This window comes from Eulemur rufifrons, chromosome 1 (genome assembly GCF_041146395.1).
Source record: "Eulemur rufifrons isolate Redbay chromosome 1, OSU_ERuf_1, whole genome shotgun sequence".
NCBI lineage: Eukaryota > Metazoa > Chordata > Mammalia > Primates > Lemuridae > Eulemur > Eulemur rufifrons.
In genome coordinates, this window is record NC_090983.1 from 16730675 (window position 1) to 16747497 (window position 16823).

The following is a 16823-nucleotide window of genomic DNA, read 5'->3' on the forward strand; positions in this document are numbered from 1 at the left end:
CGGGCGGTGGGCAGGATGTGGGCATGGGATGGGCAGTCGGGACTGACCCAGTCACGCATGCCTGTGGCCGTGCCCAGATGGAAGGGCAGAAGGAAGCCAGGCGGGAGCCAGAGGAAGCTTCTCACTGGCGCTCCCTCAGCTGAGTGTAAAATGCCCAAATGTATCCTCAATCTAAAGATGCCTGTGCGGGAAGTTCCTTCAGGTGGGATCACTAGACTACTGCTTCCCGAACTCCTGCCACCTGTATCCACCCTGAGAATGTTTGTCTTCTTCATTTTGCACTTGTATCTACCATTTTCTTGATATTTTTGCTTAAATCAATTCACATTTTATTTAGATAAAATTACTCTTTTAAAAACAATATGTCACTGTTATAAAGCGAAAACAAGTCTCATTTGCCATATAAGTGTGACATGTGAAGTAACCATAAAATAAACGCAATGAAAAGCAGTGTGATTACACTCTAGCTAGCTCTCAAGAACTAACCCCTGCTCCCTGTTAAAAGGAGATGAGTGAGCGCTAAGAGAGGTTGTTGAAGACACATTAGCACCAAACTGAGACCTTCTCTTCAATAAGTCAGAACCCCTGAAGGCGAATTTGTCACCATAACACGAAACACCTATACAGCACCGTGTGCCAGGCACAGTTCCGTGACAACCCCAAAAGGCAGGTATCGATCACATTACCTTGAAAAATGTGGAAACTGAGGCACAAAGAGATTAAGAAACTTCCCCAAGGTCACGTACCTAGTAAACGGTGAGGCCAGGATTCAAATAGCCAGTCTGACTCTGAACAGAATCCCTTCCTCGTGATGTTGCTGAAGGTTGTGCATCTGTTGCTTAAAACCCCGACCCTCTAGCAGCCAAGAGCGGCCTGAATCAGAAGAGAGACACACCAGGCCACGGTCACACATTTAGAGTCAGGACTAGTTAGTATTCACTACACCGTGACCTTGGTAAAAACAAACCCTCGCTCTTAAGCTCAATCTGCTTTATTAACTTGTTACCTTCAGCAAGTATTTCTTTCACAACTCACTCGTCATTTCCGCTTCTAGGTGAACTCTGCCTGTTGCTCTGCTTCTTGTTCAACTAGCACGGTCCTGCTTAAAAATACTGGACACATTTCAAGAAACTTAAACATTTAACACTTAATGTGACCAGGTGTGGGGGCTCAAACCTGTAATCCCAGAGCTTTGGGAGGCCTAGGCAGGAGGATTGCTTGAGGCCAGGAGTGCAAGACCAGCTTCTGGTAACACAGGGAGCCCCCATCTCTACAAAAAATAAAATAAAATAAATTAACTGGGCATGGTCGTGTGCACCTGTAGTCCCAGCTACTCAGGAGGCTGAGGTGGGAGGATCGCTTGAGCCCAGGAGTTCAAGGTTACAGTGAGCTACGACTGCACCACTGCACTCCAGCATGGGTGACACAGCAAGACCCCGTCTCAAAAAAAAAAAACCACTTATCTTCACTGTTTAAATCTTCAGCTTTACCATATTCAGGCTTCAAACCTTATCACATCAAAGGGGGAGACATCTCACCCAAGCCCCTGCAATTCCTTCAGGAAAAACATGAGAGAGGCAGAAAAAAAGGAAACCCAGCCTCCCAAGCTTGAACTCTGATGAAAGAGGCGGCAGCAGTTCCAACCATTTTAGAATTATTGACTGAAGAGGAGGCTCGGGTAATTGCTCAGGCTGGGGCTGGCAACTTAATATACTCGTGTTTGGATTAGTTAATAGTTCAATTCCAAGAGGTTATGATTGTAAATCCCAGGACTGCTGGCTTAGCGCCAACGTGAAGTTCAGGACTATCTGTGAAGTTGCCATTTACAGTCAATTTTCTCTGAGACAGAGGGAGAAGAAAATGGGAAAAGGGAATACTTGAATATCAAGTGAGTGATTTTAATGGCCTATGTTAGCCCCTGGAGAATCACAGTGAAGTTGACAGTAGACACGCTGGGACCACGTGTCACCACCTTTGGAGAGGCACATTCACTCTTTAGAATCCAGTAGGTCATGACGATAGAAAATACATGCGCCTGATACACCCTCCCCACCCTCAACTCCCCGCATCACCCCTCAACCCCTCGCCCCCAGGTGCCTCCCCCAGCACCTGGTTTGTCTCTGCCCCTCCTGACTGAAGCCATCCTGTCTGACCCTCTCCATTAATGTTTCTAAAGCTACCTTAATGGTGTCCCTCTTTAAGGACAGGCCAAAGCCAGTTTCTGGCATAGCCCTGGTGGCCCAAATGGGGATCTGGGGAAAGATTTGTTTATAGGAGTTCATATTTAGCTTTGCTGCCCACTAAATTACTTACATAAAAGGCCAGATCATGGCTGAGGCTGAAGCCAGGTCACTCCCTGATTGGACTGTGTTTACAAAATTCATGCGGAAACAAGCTAAAATAAGTACAAAGGGGAAGGAGTTGGGTCATCTCCTGCAGGGGATGACAGCCTGTCCCTTGGAGCCCAGCCAGGAAGATGCCAGCTCCTCCTTTGTCAGGCAGTTCACATGTCTCAATTCTCAGTTTAGAGCAGTGGGGTCCTAACTTTGGACTCAAACACTGCAGAGCCCTCTACCCACCACCTTGCATTTAATGGGCCACTGTTTTCCTAAATGAGACACGATGGTGTTTTCTTACCCTTTCCAAGCCGGAGTGATAGAAGGGCCACCCCAAGGCTTTGGTGAGGTGGGAAAAAGAGATTTGAGGACTATATTAATGTGCTTGACTTTTGCTCTAAGTGGGGCTCAGTGTTGGCAACAGAAAGAGACTTGTCTTGTAGACTTTCACGCTGGGATGGCCAGAAAAGCCAGGCCAGGGTTTCTAGGAAGCTAATGAGGCCCCCTCCAAAGCCCTGGGTCTGGGGAGGGTGTGACTCACACGGTCAATGGTTTTGTAAAATTTGCAAAAGTAAGACATTTTTGTATTCTTTTTCCTAAAGAAGTCTCCTAAGATAGTATTAACTTTCAGCCCCACAAAATCCGAATCTACCCCTGCCAGACCTGGGACTATGCCCGTAGCCTCCTGCCCCTATTTGCATAACATGATGCTTTGCCACCAACACTAACTGGCTGACACACTGACCACAGAAACCAGAGGGTAAAGGAGGGAGGGGTGGGCCCCTCCTCACTCACCAAGAGGGCCTCCCAGGGAACAGGTGAGGAGCAAGGCAGAGAACTGCTTCCAAGGTCCTTTGGACTCAGCACAGTAGAGCCTCTCTGGAGTAGTAGAGCAGGCTGCCTAGGTTCCATATAAGCTCCCCCCCTCACTGCTGGGTGACCTTAGGCAAAGTACTTGAACTCTCTGTGCCACAGTCTCCTCCTCAGTCAAATAGTAAGAGTAGCTACTTCACTGGATTGTGAGGATGGAATGAGTGCATGCATGTAAAATGCTTAGACCAGTGTGTGGTATATAGAAAGTGCTAGATGGTGACAATACCGTCCTGCTCTCTCAAACATGGAATGCATAGCTAAGGTATTCTATATGGAATGCCAAGACCACTGGACAATTTGTCACTCCAATCACCTTCCAAACAATAACACGATCCTCCTTAAAATCATCCAGAGACCAGCCCCCTCAGCTACTGAGTGTTTCCTGCACCAGCGTTGGAGACCCGTGCCAGGCAGGGCCACTCCGCCTCCCAGCACCCCCCACTTCCTCTCACACAATGGCCCTCTCTGGCTGGGGGCTGCCCTCTCTCTCCCGAGTCGAGCCCTGCTCCTGCCAGCCTCAAAGCTTTGCTTTCCCCTACCAGGACTACCTTTCACCCTCCTTCCAGATCCCAATCTCTGAACTCCTGTGACACTCACGTATTTCCTTCTCCTTCATTCTTCCACTTAATGATCGCCCTCTGGCTCCACCAAGAAAGCACTGCTTTGTGTTGACGCTCATAATCACCCGAGTTTCCCCCAGAGAATGAGACATAAAAAGAGAACCAGCACTGGAGGGGAGGCAGCTTTTACACATGTCCCCTCATTTATTCAAGCAGTGGTCATCGGGTGCCCACGGCGTGCGTGGGTCCTGTGCGGGGACACAGCGCTGTAGAACAGTGAGCGTCAGAATCCCCTGCGGGCCTGTGAAGACAGACTCCCAGGTGTGGGGCTGACCCCATGAACTGACGTTTCTCACAAGCCCCCTGGCGATGCGATGCTGCTGGTTCAAGACTACACTGTGAGTAGCACTGCCGCAGAAGGCAGCCCCCACTTGGTGACCAATCCGTGAGGATTCACAATGCACGGTCATCTCCGGACAGTACTCACTCACCCATTCATGCGTTCCTGGCTGCATCCGGGTCTCTGCACCTGCTCTTTCCCCCTGTAACACTGCGCAGTCCCTCCCTGCAAGCCGGTCCCTCCAGCATTTCTTACATAGCTTGCTGGTCTGCATCAGAGTCTCCCCGCCCTGATACGCACGCACATACATGCACACGATATTCTCTATTCCACTCCCGATTTGCTTCTTTCATAGAACTTTCCAGAATTTGCATGAGGTATTTGTCTCTACTAGAATAAAAACTCCATTTCTATTTTATTTTTCTATGTATCCCCAGTGTCTAGCACAGAGCCTGGAAAACAGCAGGTGCCCAATAAATGTGTTGATCATTAACTAATTCCTTTGACAATGTTCATTGAGTACCTACTCTGTGCCCAGCACTGTTCCAGATGCTGGGGATGCAAGAGTGGATAAAACTGAGGAAACACCTCTATTCTTGGCGCCCACATTTTCACAGGGTGGCACTGATCGCAATCAATGAGTATAAAAATATATTGTATGATATGCTGTAAGCTGTTCAGTGCCATGGAAAACACTGAGCAGAGTAAGGGAGCAGGAATGTGTGCAGCAGGGGGAGCTGGGTTGTGGGCTGAGATTTTAAACGGAGCGGTCAAAGGGGTCCTTGTGGAGACAGTGACAACTGAGCAAAGACTCAGGAGCTGAGGGAGTTTACCATGTGGCCATTTTTGGAGCAAGCTCTCCAGCCAGTGTAAAGTCCCTAAAGCAGTAGAACTGTACAGTAGAACTTTCTGGGGTAATGGAAATGTATTCTACCTGTGCTGTCCAATACAACAGCCCCTGGCCCCCGGGGTGGGGGATGAGCTCAGAAAGGTAAAATAGGATGGGGAAGGACCTCATTAGGCATCTCCAAGGGCTCCAGCTTTTATTCCGAGTGAGATGGGCACCATTAGAGGGTGCTGAGGAGAGCAGTGATATGACATGTTTTCTGTTTGCAAAGGATTCCCTTAGCTGCTATGTTGAGAGTAAACCGTAGGAGCCAGGGGTAAACACAGAGAGACCAGGTGGGAGGCTGGTGCAGGCAGTCGGGTGAAAGACGACACAGGATCAGACCAGGAGAGTAGCAGTGAAGGAGATGCTAAGTGTCAGGCTCGAGATAGATTTTGAAGGTTGAGCCCACAGGATTTCCTGAAGGGTGCTGATTAAGACATATATTAAGCTCCTAATATATGCCAAGCACTAGCTATGAACTACTTCTGAGCCAGACTTGCCAGAGAAATGTCACCCAGGCTTTGACTGGTATCAGCTATTCCTAAGACAGATTGCACCGCGGGGCATTTCTCACTCTCAGTGTCCTACAATTTGGTCTTCAAACATTGCCTCTTCACATCAGAGCCAATATCGCCTGCTGGCACTGTGGAATTTGTTGTTATTCATATTATTATTCACCCAGCACCACTCCATGGTATCTACATTAAGAAAACAGATGACTCGAGTTCTCCATAAATCCTTCATCCTCCTGTTTTATTTCCCTGTCCATCACCTCCTCATTTATTCTTAATATTCAGGTTTTTGCATTCAAGGCCAGGCCAGCTCTCTCGAGGACTTCCATCTTCCTCCTCGTGCGTCTGCCCTGTCCTCCTGAGACTCACACAGCCTGCGGATGGGAAATGTAGTCATCTGTCTTCTGTAACCATATGGATAAGATGTAGTCATTACCGTTGTCGGCATTGTTGTGCTTTGGAAGCTAATTAAGACAATTAGCTATTAAATACCAAAAACAATTAAGCTAATTGAAATAAACCATATGCACTGTACACCCTTGCGTAGACAAAAAATTAACATGTGGCTGAATGGTGGCACTACAGACATTCTGATGCCAAAATAAATCAGGGAATACGGGAGCCGAAGACGGAGGTGTCTTAACACCCAATCAGTTTACCACCACAAAATGATTCTCAAGAACATTTGGCTTGATTTTTGGAGGTTTCGTCTATACTGAAAAAAAAAGTGAATTCCTGTCCAAATGTTTCTTTCAGGCTATAAAACAGCAGAATTGTGCTGTTACCCTGCCTCTGACTCAACTCCATGGCTGGATGCAGCATCCAAAAGAGCTCAGAGGAGAGAAGCAGCCCTCTCAGGGGACCTCTGAGGCTCATCTTTATGATAACCAGATCTCTAGGCGGAATGGAAGTATGCCATGGTTTCAGGTGGTAACTGGCAATTTTAGACCACATATATAATTTCCAAAATGAAGGATTTATGGAGAACTCAGGCCAGAGGAGGAAAAAGAAGCTGTATAGAGCAGGGGAGGCTCTGTAAGGAAAGGGTGTTTATCTGGAATTTTTTCAGCTGCACGTGCCAAAAAACTCAACTAGAATTTGCTTAAGCCAAAAATGGAATTTGCTAGGAAGGACACGCTGCAGGGACCAGGAGCTCAGGGGCTCCCAGGGACTCAACCCCAAAAGCACTGTCTGCCTGCCTGTCTGTCTGTCTGTCTCTCCTCTCTGCCTAGCTCTGTGTTAGCCACACTCTGGCTGCAGAGAGGCCCTCTCTGTGTGAGAAGGACCACGGATGCTGCCAGAGACAGTTTAGCAACCCTAGTGGATGAAAATAACTCCTTATACCCAATGTCCATGTATCCCCTTGTCTATGCATACCCACAGACAATCCCCACGACTGCAGTACAGGGTAGGATGGCGGTCAGATTCCGTCCAAAGGCCCACATCTTCCCACTCCCACACCATCTGTGGCCAAACAGAGAGGCACCGGAGGGAGCAGCTTACGCAAGAGCGAAGCTAATAGCTGCGTGGTCCCTAGATCAGGGTGCTAAGGAAAGGACGGGAATGTGAAGGGGAGAGAGTAGACACAACAGTGCCTAGGGAAAAGTGTAGCGAGATCTGAGCATCCTTAAGTCTTCATTTGCTTTTGTAGTTTCACCCTCCTACCATTTCTGTGCTGAATATTCAAATAATGAGATTGTAAACAGCCAGGATTCCATTGTCCCAGCGCCTGCCTCAACTGCAGTCCACAACAGCCTTGAATAAGGTGAGAGTAGCTCTAAGATTGAAAGGAAATAGCCTCAGGAAGCGCCAGCTTCTTCCTCCCCTCGTAACTAACCCAAGACCTTATCCATTTTTTGATGAACATTGTTATTGGGGGGTCACCCATTATCTAAACCCACTTCCTATGTTGGCGAACTTCCCTGCCTTGTAAGCAGTGGTGTCCTGGCAAAAGTTTAGCAACCTACTATGAAAGGAGCAGGGATCTAATTTGCAGCGTCTGCTCACTTCTGGGGTGTAAATACTCTCAGTATAGCCAATTTCAGACTGTCAGTGTGATGTCACTGAGTGCAGAAAGGGGAGCACATTATGGTGGAATATTTCCACCACACAGATACAACAGGCATAAATAGTAATAGCTTCAAAAGTACAGACAACAGTAAAAGTAATAAAATAATTGGAATGTAATGAATTTTGTATATTTAATACCTTTGTTTTCAACATGATTTACCTGTGAGTTTATACAATTATGTTTACTTTTTTAAATTAGCATTTTTTATTTATTGGACTATATGGCCCACTATAATTTCTCGGACATATAGTAATTGCATGTTTAGGTTTTTAAGAAATTGCCAAACTGTTTTCCAGAGTGGCTCTCCCATTTTACCTTCCTGCTAGTAACAGATGAGGAATTCAGTTTTTCTACATCCTCACCAGTGTTTGGTGATGTCACTATTTTTTCATTTTTCTTTTTTTTCCTTTTTGTTTTTGCCATCCTGACAGGTGTGTGGTGATATCTCATTGAGGTTTTGTTTTATCTTATTTTATTTTATTTTAAGACAAGGTCTCACTCTGTTGTCCAGGCTACAGTGCAGTGGCACAATCATGGCTCACTGCAACCTCAAGCTCTGGGGCTCAAGGGCTCCTCCTGCCTCAGCCTCCTGAGTAGCTGGAGCTACAGGTGTGCACTCACACCCAGCTCATTTTTGTTTTGTTTGGTAGAGATGAGGTCTCCCTGTTGCTCAGGCTGGTCTTGAACTCCTCCCAAAGTGCTAGGATTATAGGCATGAGCTACCACACCCAGCCTCATTGTGGTTTTAATTTGCATTTCCTTGATGGCTAATTAGGTTGAACATCTTTTCATGTGCTTATTTGCCTCTTCAGTGAAATGTTTCTTCATGCTTTTTGTCTGTTTTTTGACTGGATTGTTTGGTCTTTTGATGTTGAGTTTGGGGAGCTTAGATTATTGGTTTGAGATACTTCCCTTTTCTAATGCATGCATTTAATGCATAAATTTACTGCTTAGCACTGCTTTAGCTGTGTCCCACAAATTTTAACATGTTATATTTTTGTTTTCATTCAGTTCAATAACTTTTATTATTTTCCTTGAGACTTCCTTTTTGATTCATGGATTATTTAAAATATATTGTTTAGATTACAAGTGTTTGAAGATTTTTCTATTATTTTTCTATTGCTGATTTATAGTTTGATTTCATCATGGTCAGAGAACAAACTCTGTATTATTTCAATTCTCTTAAATTTGTTGCAATTTGCTTTATGGCCCAGGATATGATCTATCTTGGTATATGTTTCATGACCACGTGAAAGAATGTGTGCTTTGATGTTTTGGGATTAGTGTTTTATAAATGTCAATTTAATCCTGTTGGTTAATGTTGTTGTTAAATTCTTCTATATCCTTGCTGATTTTACCTATCAATTGTTCTAGCAATTGTTGAGAGGGGGGTATTGAAGTCTCCAGTTATAATTGTAATTTGTTTCTCCTTTCAGTTCAGTCGGTTTTTGCTTCTCATATTTTGCAACCCTACTGTGTGGTACATATACATTTAGTATTGCTATGTCTTCTTGGTGGATTGATTCTTATCAATATACCGTGTCCCGCTCTGTCTCTTACTGCTGAGTAATAGGGAAGTTCAGACTCTCTGCCAGGCCTCCTCTGACACCATCCCATGGGGAGGAGGAAGGCTGCGTCATTACTTCCAGGTGGGGCCAGAAACCCAGGATCTACTTGACCTTCTACAACACCATCCCATCATAAGTGCTGAGCTGCCTTGACACAGTTTCTCAGGGTTGGAAGTCCAGGCTTCCAATTTACCCTCTGTTGGCCTGAAATGGAGATGGGGACACAGTTTTTCTGTGGTGTTTGGTGGTTATCATCTGAGAGTTTTCTGTCTTGCTATGTTGCTTCTTTTCTCCTTTTTTGGCAAGAAAAAGCAGATTTTTGCTGGGGCTTTTGTTGTTGTTGTTGTTGTCTGCACCTATTAGCATTTCTGGGTTGCCAATTTCTTCAGCTCCAAATCTGGGAAATATTTGGCAAGAAGAAAACTCAAGAAACTGACTGATGTGAGTTCCAAGACCCCTGGCTGGTCTGGCTTCTTCTCTCCTCTTTTCAGAGTCTTATGTTTCTTTTATACTTTGCAGAAGGAATAGGAACAAGTACATCTACTGTAATTTACTTTTTAATAATGGCTGTGTTTGACAACCACCTCACAAGTCCCTGAAATTTGTACAAGCAGCTCTGGTAAACTGGCTCCAACACACTACCAGTACGAGTCTCAGAGTCAGAGCCCGCCTCCCACCACAGAAGCTGAAATGCCACACACCTCTTCCGCAGCCTCCCTGGCAGCTTGGGCACAGGCACGTGGCATAGGCTTGGCGAGTCAGGTGCACTCACCTGAGACCTTGAATCAAGCACTAGTGATGGACAGATGCAAAGAAGCAGGATTGTGGAGAATCCTCCTGGTGGCCATTCCACAGGCAGCAGCGGCAATGATACCAGGCAGGGGCGACACCCATCACCAGGGGCTCAGCAGTGGCATCTCATGTTCAGTGGCAACAGCAGCATTCTCGCCAGACTTTCTGTGGCGTACCTTTGACCGTGGTTCTGACCGACATTCCTTCTGGGTTGGATCCTCTTATACCTTCCCAGCGATTCTGTGAGTGGCTTTTCAACAGCCCTGTTTCTGCCTAAATCGGCTAGAGCTGGCTTCTGCTGGGTGCAAATAAAAATTCTGAGTGATACATACTCCTGCTAGCTCTCCGCAGCAAATCCCCCGGGGAAACAAAAACCTCAGCGTCTACCACGGAATGTCCTTATTCTTGCTCAGAGGAAATTATTTGAGGACTAACTAACAGCAAACAGAACAGTAGAACTCAACTTAGAAGGGCTCGCTGAAAGGGACTGCTGAGAGCCCAAAGCCATCACGACTTAACCTGCTCTCTGAGTTGCCAAATGCCCTCCTCAGCAATTCTGACTCTCCCATGCAGTGAGCATGCATTTAATTATAGTCTCTCCTGTGAGATGAGCAATTTGGCACTGGGGAGAAGACACTCTCTAGCCTGACCTTGGGAACAAGACAATCCGACAGCACTAAAATCTTATTTTCCCTCCTCCACGTCCCTCCCTCCTCCTGCACTGCTGAAGACTCTCTGGTTAGGAAAGTGTCTTATGCCCTTGAGGGTGGCTTTTGTGCACTGAAAAGACCATTCTGAGGTTTACTTGGTGTTTGACAACTAGTATTTGATTTATTAAATTTATAGATTTAGAAATGTATAGCTCTTCCTTAAGCTTTTAAAATCAGCTTAGGAATCTTATTATCTTATTTATAAGTCTGGCAAATATTAGCAGTCACTTTGAGAAGGCTTTTGATTAATGCTTAGTCCCATTTACACATTTAGTTAATTAAACCTCTTTACCATTTTAAATGGCATTTTAAAAATTTAATATGTTCGTTGCTTTTTAAGTACTTCATCTGACAAACCTTCCCAAGTACAAAAGTGATTCTTATACATTTAATAAATTCAGCATATAAGACATGGTGAACCTTAAATTCTCTTAAATATCCAAACTATATGTAAACTTAGAAATATTTCAACTTAAAATCACAAATCTCATTCAATTATTCAAGCACAAATATTAATGTTAAAGGTGATCTAGTATTCCAAGAGGCCAAATTGGTTTTTGTTTGTTTGGTTTTTGTTTTTGTTTTTGTTTTTTAAGAAACAAGTTCTCACTCTGTCACTCAGGCTGGAGGACAGTGGCCCGATCATAGCTCACTGTAACTTTGAACTCCTGGGCTCAAGTGATCCTCCTACCTCAGCCTCCTGAGTAACTGGGACTACAGGCATGAGCCACCATGCCCAAATTCTCTTTAAAATTGTGCGTACATAAACTATTATATATATGCACAAATTCTTTAACTTGAAAATATTAAAACTACAGTTTGATTCCCTTAAACAATTGTGTGTTTAATCTTAAATTTTTCCAGAGCTACTAAAATGTCTACCCACAAGGGAGATCATTTCCTTCTCAGCTGAGGTTGCTAACCAGCCAGAGGTCGTGGGTGGGATGCTGACTGGATGGAGATGGCGACCCTATGGCCTGTCAAGCCCTACTTCCAGTCTCCTGACTTTCCAACTTAAAGACAGAGGTGGCCTAGTAGGCCAGTCCCTTGGATGCGGCTGGCTGATTACTAACCGTCAAGCCAGAGTCGAGGCCATGACTCCCACCCAGGCCCTACACCTGATTTTGTGTTGATTTGCTCCTTAAGGCTGCAGCCCCCAACTCCCAGGCCACAGCCTGGTAGGAAACAGGCCTCCCAGCACGGCCTGAGCTCCACACCACCCCCCACCAGCCCACTCCAGCCCCAGTCTGTGGAAAAATTGCCTTCCATGAAACCAGTCGGTCCCTGGCGCCAAAATGGTTGGGGACCGCCACCCTAAAGTATGTAACTATATATTTGTCCATCTGCCTCTAAAGAATCCTGCGTTCTTTTCATATGCTTCTTATCTCATAGCACCACACAACTCGAACAGATGCTAACTGTTTCTCTAGCTGAGTTCTGGTTGATCTCTCACAGCTTTGTCTGAGACCCTGAGATCATTCCCCAAGGTCACTGCTCAGTCCCGCCCCCTCACCCTGCCTACCCCACCGCCTTCTGTGGTCCCTGAATTCCTGATTCCCCCGAGAATGAAAAAGTGGGCTTTCCCAGGATCTATGCTCCCTTCAAACTGGCAAGACTAAAGGAAAAGGTTTCTAAGCCTAGTAACTCTGCCGAGAGGTTGTTAGGGGTTCCCAGGGCACTACAGCCTCTGCCTGCGCTCCTTCCTGAGCAAGCACTGCCATGGCCAAGGTCTGCTGGAAGAACAAGGTCTACGCAGGAGGCACTAGAGCCAGATTCTTAACCCCTCAGAGGATGAGGTGACATAAGCAAAGTAACTGGCTACTGCCTGAGCTGAGACTAGAACCCAAGACTGCTGACTCCCTATCCCCATGTTCTAGCCACTCAACTGCGATGCCATCAACAACAAAACCAGCAGAGCAAGGGAGGCGCTCACAGTCACAGCCCCAACCAACCAGCCCAAACATTAGAATGTGCTGCATACAGCCCTTTCTGTTGCTTGATAAATGGAAACAGGCATGGTTCCTGCCCTCAAGCTTACTTTCTAAAATAAATATGCATACTGTGTATTTGTATTTCCATGCCAAGGAGAAGCAATGATAAGAAATAACTTTCAACTACAGTGGGAATGGTGGTGGAAGTCATCCATGGAAAAGAATATATTGGTTTGGGACAATGGTTTCAACTCTGACTCTATAGTAGAATCTCCAGGGGTTTAAGAGGAAGGTGGAGGGAGGGGATGTTTTTAAAAAAATACCAGTGTGGGCTGGTTAGAGCCCAGGAGTTGGCAATTTCATCAAGTTCCTCAGGTGACTCAAAGCCAGGACATCCCACAAAATGCTGCCCTAGAGCAAGGGGTAGGGCTAGGCCCCCGAAGGCAGAGACTGCAGGAGAGAAGACTGGGCATAAGGACAGCCTCCCCAGACCCCCCACCAAAGTGCCTACAATGCCCTGTACCTGGCAGGCCCTCCAAACATCAAAACAAAGAAGGTGCCCTAGTCCCTCTGTCGTTAGTATTTTAAGGAGCACAGGTGGAGTAGGAACTGGACAGCTAAGATGGACCACGGGACTCTCCTGCTGGCTCGAGCCCCAGAGCCAGCTCTCAGGCAGGGCAGCTCCCCATACACCCCCCCATCTTAACTCCTGCAGTTCCTGGGGTCGATGGTGGCACTGTCTCTTCCCCACACCCCACCGCCACTGTCAACTCATCACCCTGGTATGCAGGATGTAACATTGCCAACACCTCTCCCTCCAGCTGGCCAGGAAAGAAACCAACAACGCCTCTTTGGGTTTTAAGGATATTATTACCAGCAGCCACATAGAAAGTGACAGCTGTGATGGAAACCAATAAACATGAGAATCAAAACGTTTTCAGAATTCTTTAAAAGGTCTACTGGTTGTCACTTTTGGCCTTCACTGGATCCTAAATGGGACAGAGTCTGCAACCTCTGGGTCCTTCCTCCTCTGTCACTGCTCACTCCCACGCCCTCCACACACTCCATGGCCAGGCACCTGGGAGGCACTGGGGTACAAAAGGCTCAGGCAAGGCCTCTGCCCATCTCGGAGCCTAGGCTGGGTGTGCAGCAAGAGAGGGATGTGGCAAGGTATGCTAATGACCCTCGAGTGAACATCTGGTTTGGGCCCTCCTAGGTGCTCCCCCACCGTCCTTCCACCAGCTGTGAGTTCCCAGCCCCACCCCCAACTCCAGCTGTGCCCCACCTCTGTGTCCCACACCTCCCATGGTCCTGAGCCCTGTGCCAGGAACCTTGGTCATTAAGGAGCTCCCAGCTCCTCCTCCACGTCCCCCAAATCCAACCATGACTCATCCACCACCCAGAGAACATCCCAATGGCTGTCTGCTTAGTCGGCACTTAACAAAGCATTGTCCAATAAAAAGACACAGTTGCAACAAAATTAAAAGTAATCCCAGCAGCAGTCTCAAATATTAAATCTTCCTTCCAGAACATAAATTCTACAAATATTGGAATCTGCTCTTTGCACAAGTGGTGAGTCACAACTACATAATTTATTTATCTGGAAACCAAATTCCTCACTTTGCATGTCCTCATTTGCAATATTGGATTCAATCCACCATTCAGTGCTTGCCCAGAACCTGCTTTATTGTTGTTTTCGGCGATAGCTTCCTCGCCAGCTGCACGGACAGTGCCTGGCGCAAGTGCCCTTGAGTTCTGTTTCACCTTTCCTTTGCTGCTCAGAATTCCCTTTGAGAGCTCCAAGTGTCAACAGACATGATCATTATTTGAGTCACCTGATACGATACAAGAAGAGATGTCACACAGGCTGCCAAACGGGACACATTATTGCCACATCCTGTGCCCTAAAGGAGGGGCCCAGGGCAACCCGAGCAGATGGTCTATGAGCTCTGTGACAGCCAGAAGCTGTCATGAGGATATCAGACATCTTGAGTGAGCTAAATCCGCAGCATGAACAAGGAAATGATAGCCGCCCTCTTTGCCCAAAGTAAAAGAATGAGCTAGCACTCCTCTGGGCCTGAAGTGGGCTCCAACTTGTCTGGGGACAATGAAAGCTTTGGGCAGCCATGACCCGGCACAGAAAGCCACAAAGGGAGGGGAAAAAATGGTGATGGGCTGGATGTCTTTATCAGAAGGGTCCCCAGCCACCTTGCACATGCCCACCCCACAAGCCACTTCCAGTTCAGAACGGATGGCAGTGGGCTAGCAGTTCAAAAATATCATGGCCTTTGTCCCCTTTATCGTAATTGTGCTGGCACATCCCCCAGAGCTGTGCCATCAGGGCGGGCAGCTGCTACTGTCTGCTGACTCCTCGAAACACTTTGAAGAAGGCCTTGATCAAGGGGCACAGCCCTCCAAGAGGATAAGGCTAGAGGCCCGGTGAAGAGAAAGCCAGAGGAAACACAGGGGCTACACAGGCTTCAGGACAAACTCTGAATGTCCCCAGACGACATACTCTCTGATCACCAGGCCCCAGGCCAGGCCTGGCTGCCTTTCTATGAGTTTGCTGTGTGTTTTGTCATCCCACCTCTCTTTCCTCTCCTATCCCTCCAGGTACCCATCCTGGCAGCCTTTTGGGTCGCTGCAGCCCCCTGGGTCTTCTCAAACCCTGATCCTCGGGGTGTGTTCTGGGCCAGCTCCGGCTCCCGCACTTCCTAACCCGCAGCTGCCCTTCCTTGGCGGGGGTGATGGTAAAGAGGTTTCTAAAGCTCCAGGCTCTCAGGCCTTGCTCACTTCTCTCCTCACTGGGTGACACGCGTTTTTTTTTCTGGCTCTTTGAGTTTTTTCAACCACTGCTCCGAGGCCTCAGAACCTAGTTTTACTGGAGGCCACGGACCCATCAGCCAGGACCAAAACTCATGCCCTGCTTCAAAAGCCCCCGCCTCTCACACCCACGGTCCTCAGCTATTTGCCAAGCAGAGATGATTGACACAGCCTGCGTCCAATGAAGAGTCAAGCCTTCTGGGCTCAGATTGCCATTTTCTTGCAGGGGCTTGGCAAAGAGCAGGTTCCTTTTTGTGGGGTGTAGCAAACCCCCCGACCAAACAGGGGAGCCCACGACATCGAGGCCCAGAGCGGGAGCAGGGCTCGGGGAAGGAGCCGGGCTCCCACGTGCAAAGCCTCTCAGCCCGCGGGTCTGTGAGCGGCCCCTGCCATCTGTGTTGGGAATCTGCTCTGCACACGTCTCTGTTCTAGGTTTTGCATCTGACTGTGGCTTTGTTTCTTGGCGAAGTCCTTTTGAAATTCCACCCCGCCTTGGCCACTCTAAGGGAAAGGGGATCTTGTCCTCACATAGGCCAGGGGAGTCAGTTAGAGGCCACCATGGCGCCAGAGACCAAGGGGCAGGCTGGAATGAAATGCTGAAACCTGGGTGGTAATCCGGGACAGCTGGAAGGGCTCGTCTCTTCCTTAGGAACACAACAAACAGCCTCACAGTAGTCTGTCCCTTCCCTCCTGACCAGCTTCGGGGCACTAGCTGATGGCCTGACACCTGGGAGAAAAACGGGTAAAAGATAAGGAAGGAGCAGGGCCAGCTGCGGAGGAAACGGCCGATGTGGGGCTGAGGGATCCCCGGCTCGCGGTGTTCAGGCTGCTCAGAGCCGCCCGGGCTGCAGAACAACACGGAACCTCCCGGATCCAGCTTGTCTCCCCAGGAGGGACTGAATGCCCGCGAACGGGAGCTCTGATCGCAGCGGACCCACCAGGTGGCAGTGCTGTTGCTCCTCAGTCGCGACGGAGCCTGCAGGCCGCGGGCGCGGCCACGAGAGGGCAGCACAAGGACGACCAGTTCCACACGCAGCTGGTTGCCTAGCAACTGTGACGCAAGGGGCTCCTTTTTCCACCCTCCTCTAGGCTTCCAGGTTATTTCTAGCAAAACAGAGACTGTTGCACAAGGAGTGGCTCAGGAATCCTAGAACTGCCTCTTTTAAGCCAGGAGAATCTAAAATGGTCCAGGGACCCCAAATCTAGCACCATGCTGGCGTCTAGGGGATTGGGCTGTCTCTGCCCGTCCGAATACCAGGGATCAAGAAAAGAAGTAAAACATTTTCCATTCCCCTCTGTAGCCCCACAACCATTGGAGAAGCTCTGATTTCCCTAGTAGCTAAAATGGAGCAACTTGCCCCCTCTTCCCTCTCCTTTCTAAGCAGGGTCTAGATTAGCTGGCACATGACCTTGAGCAG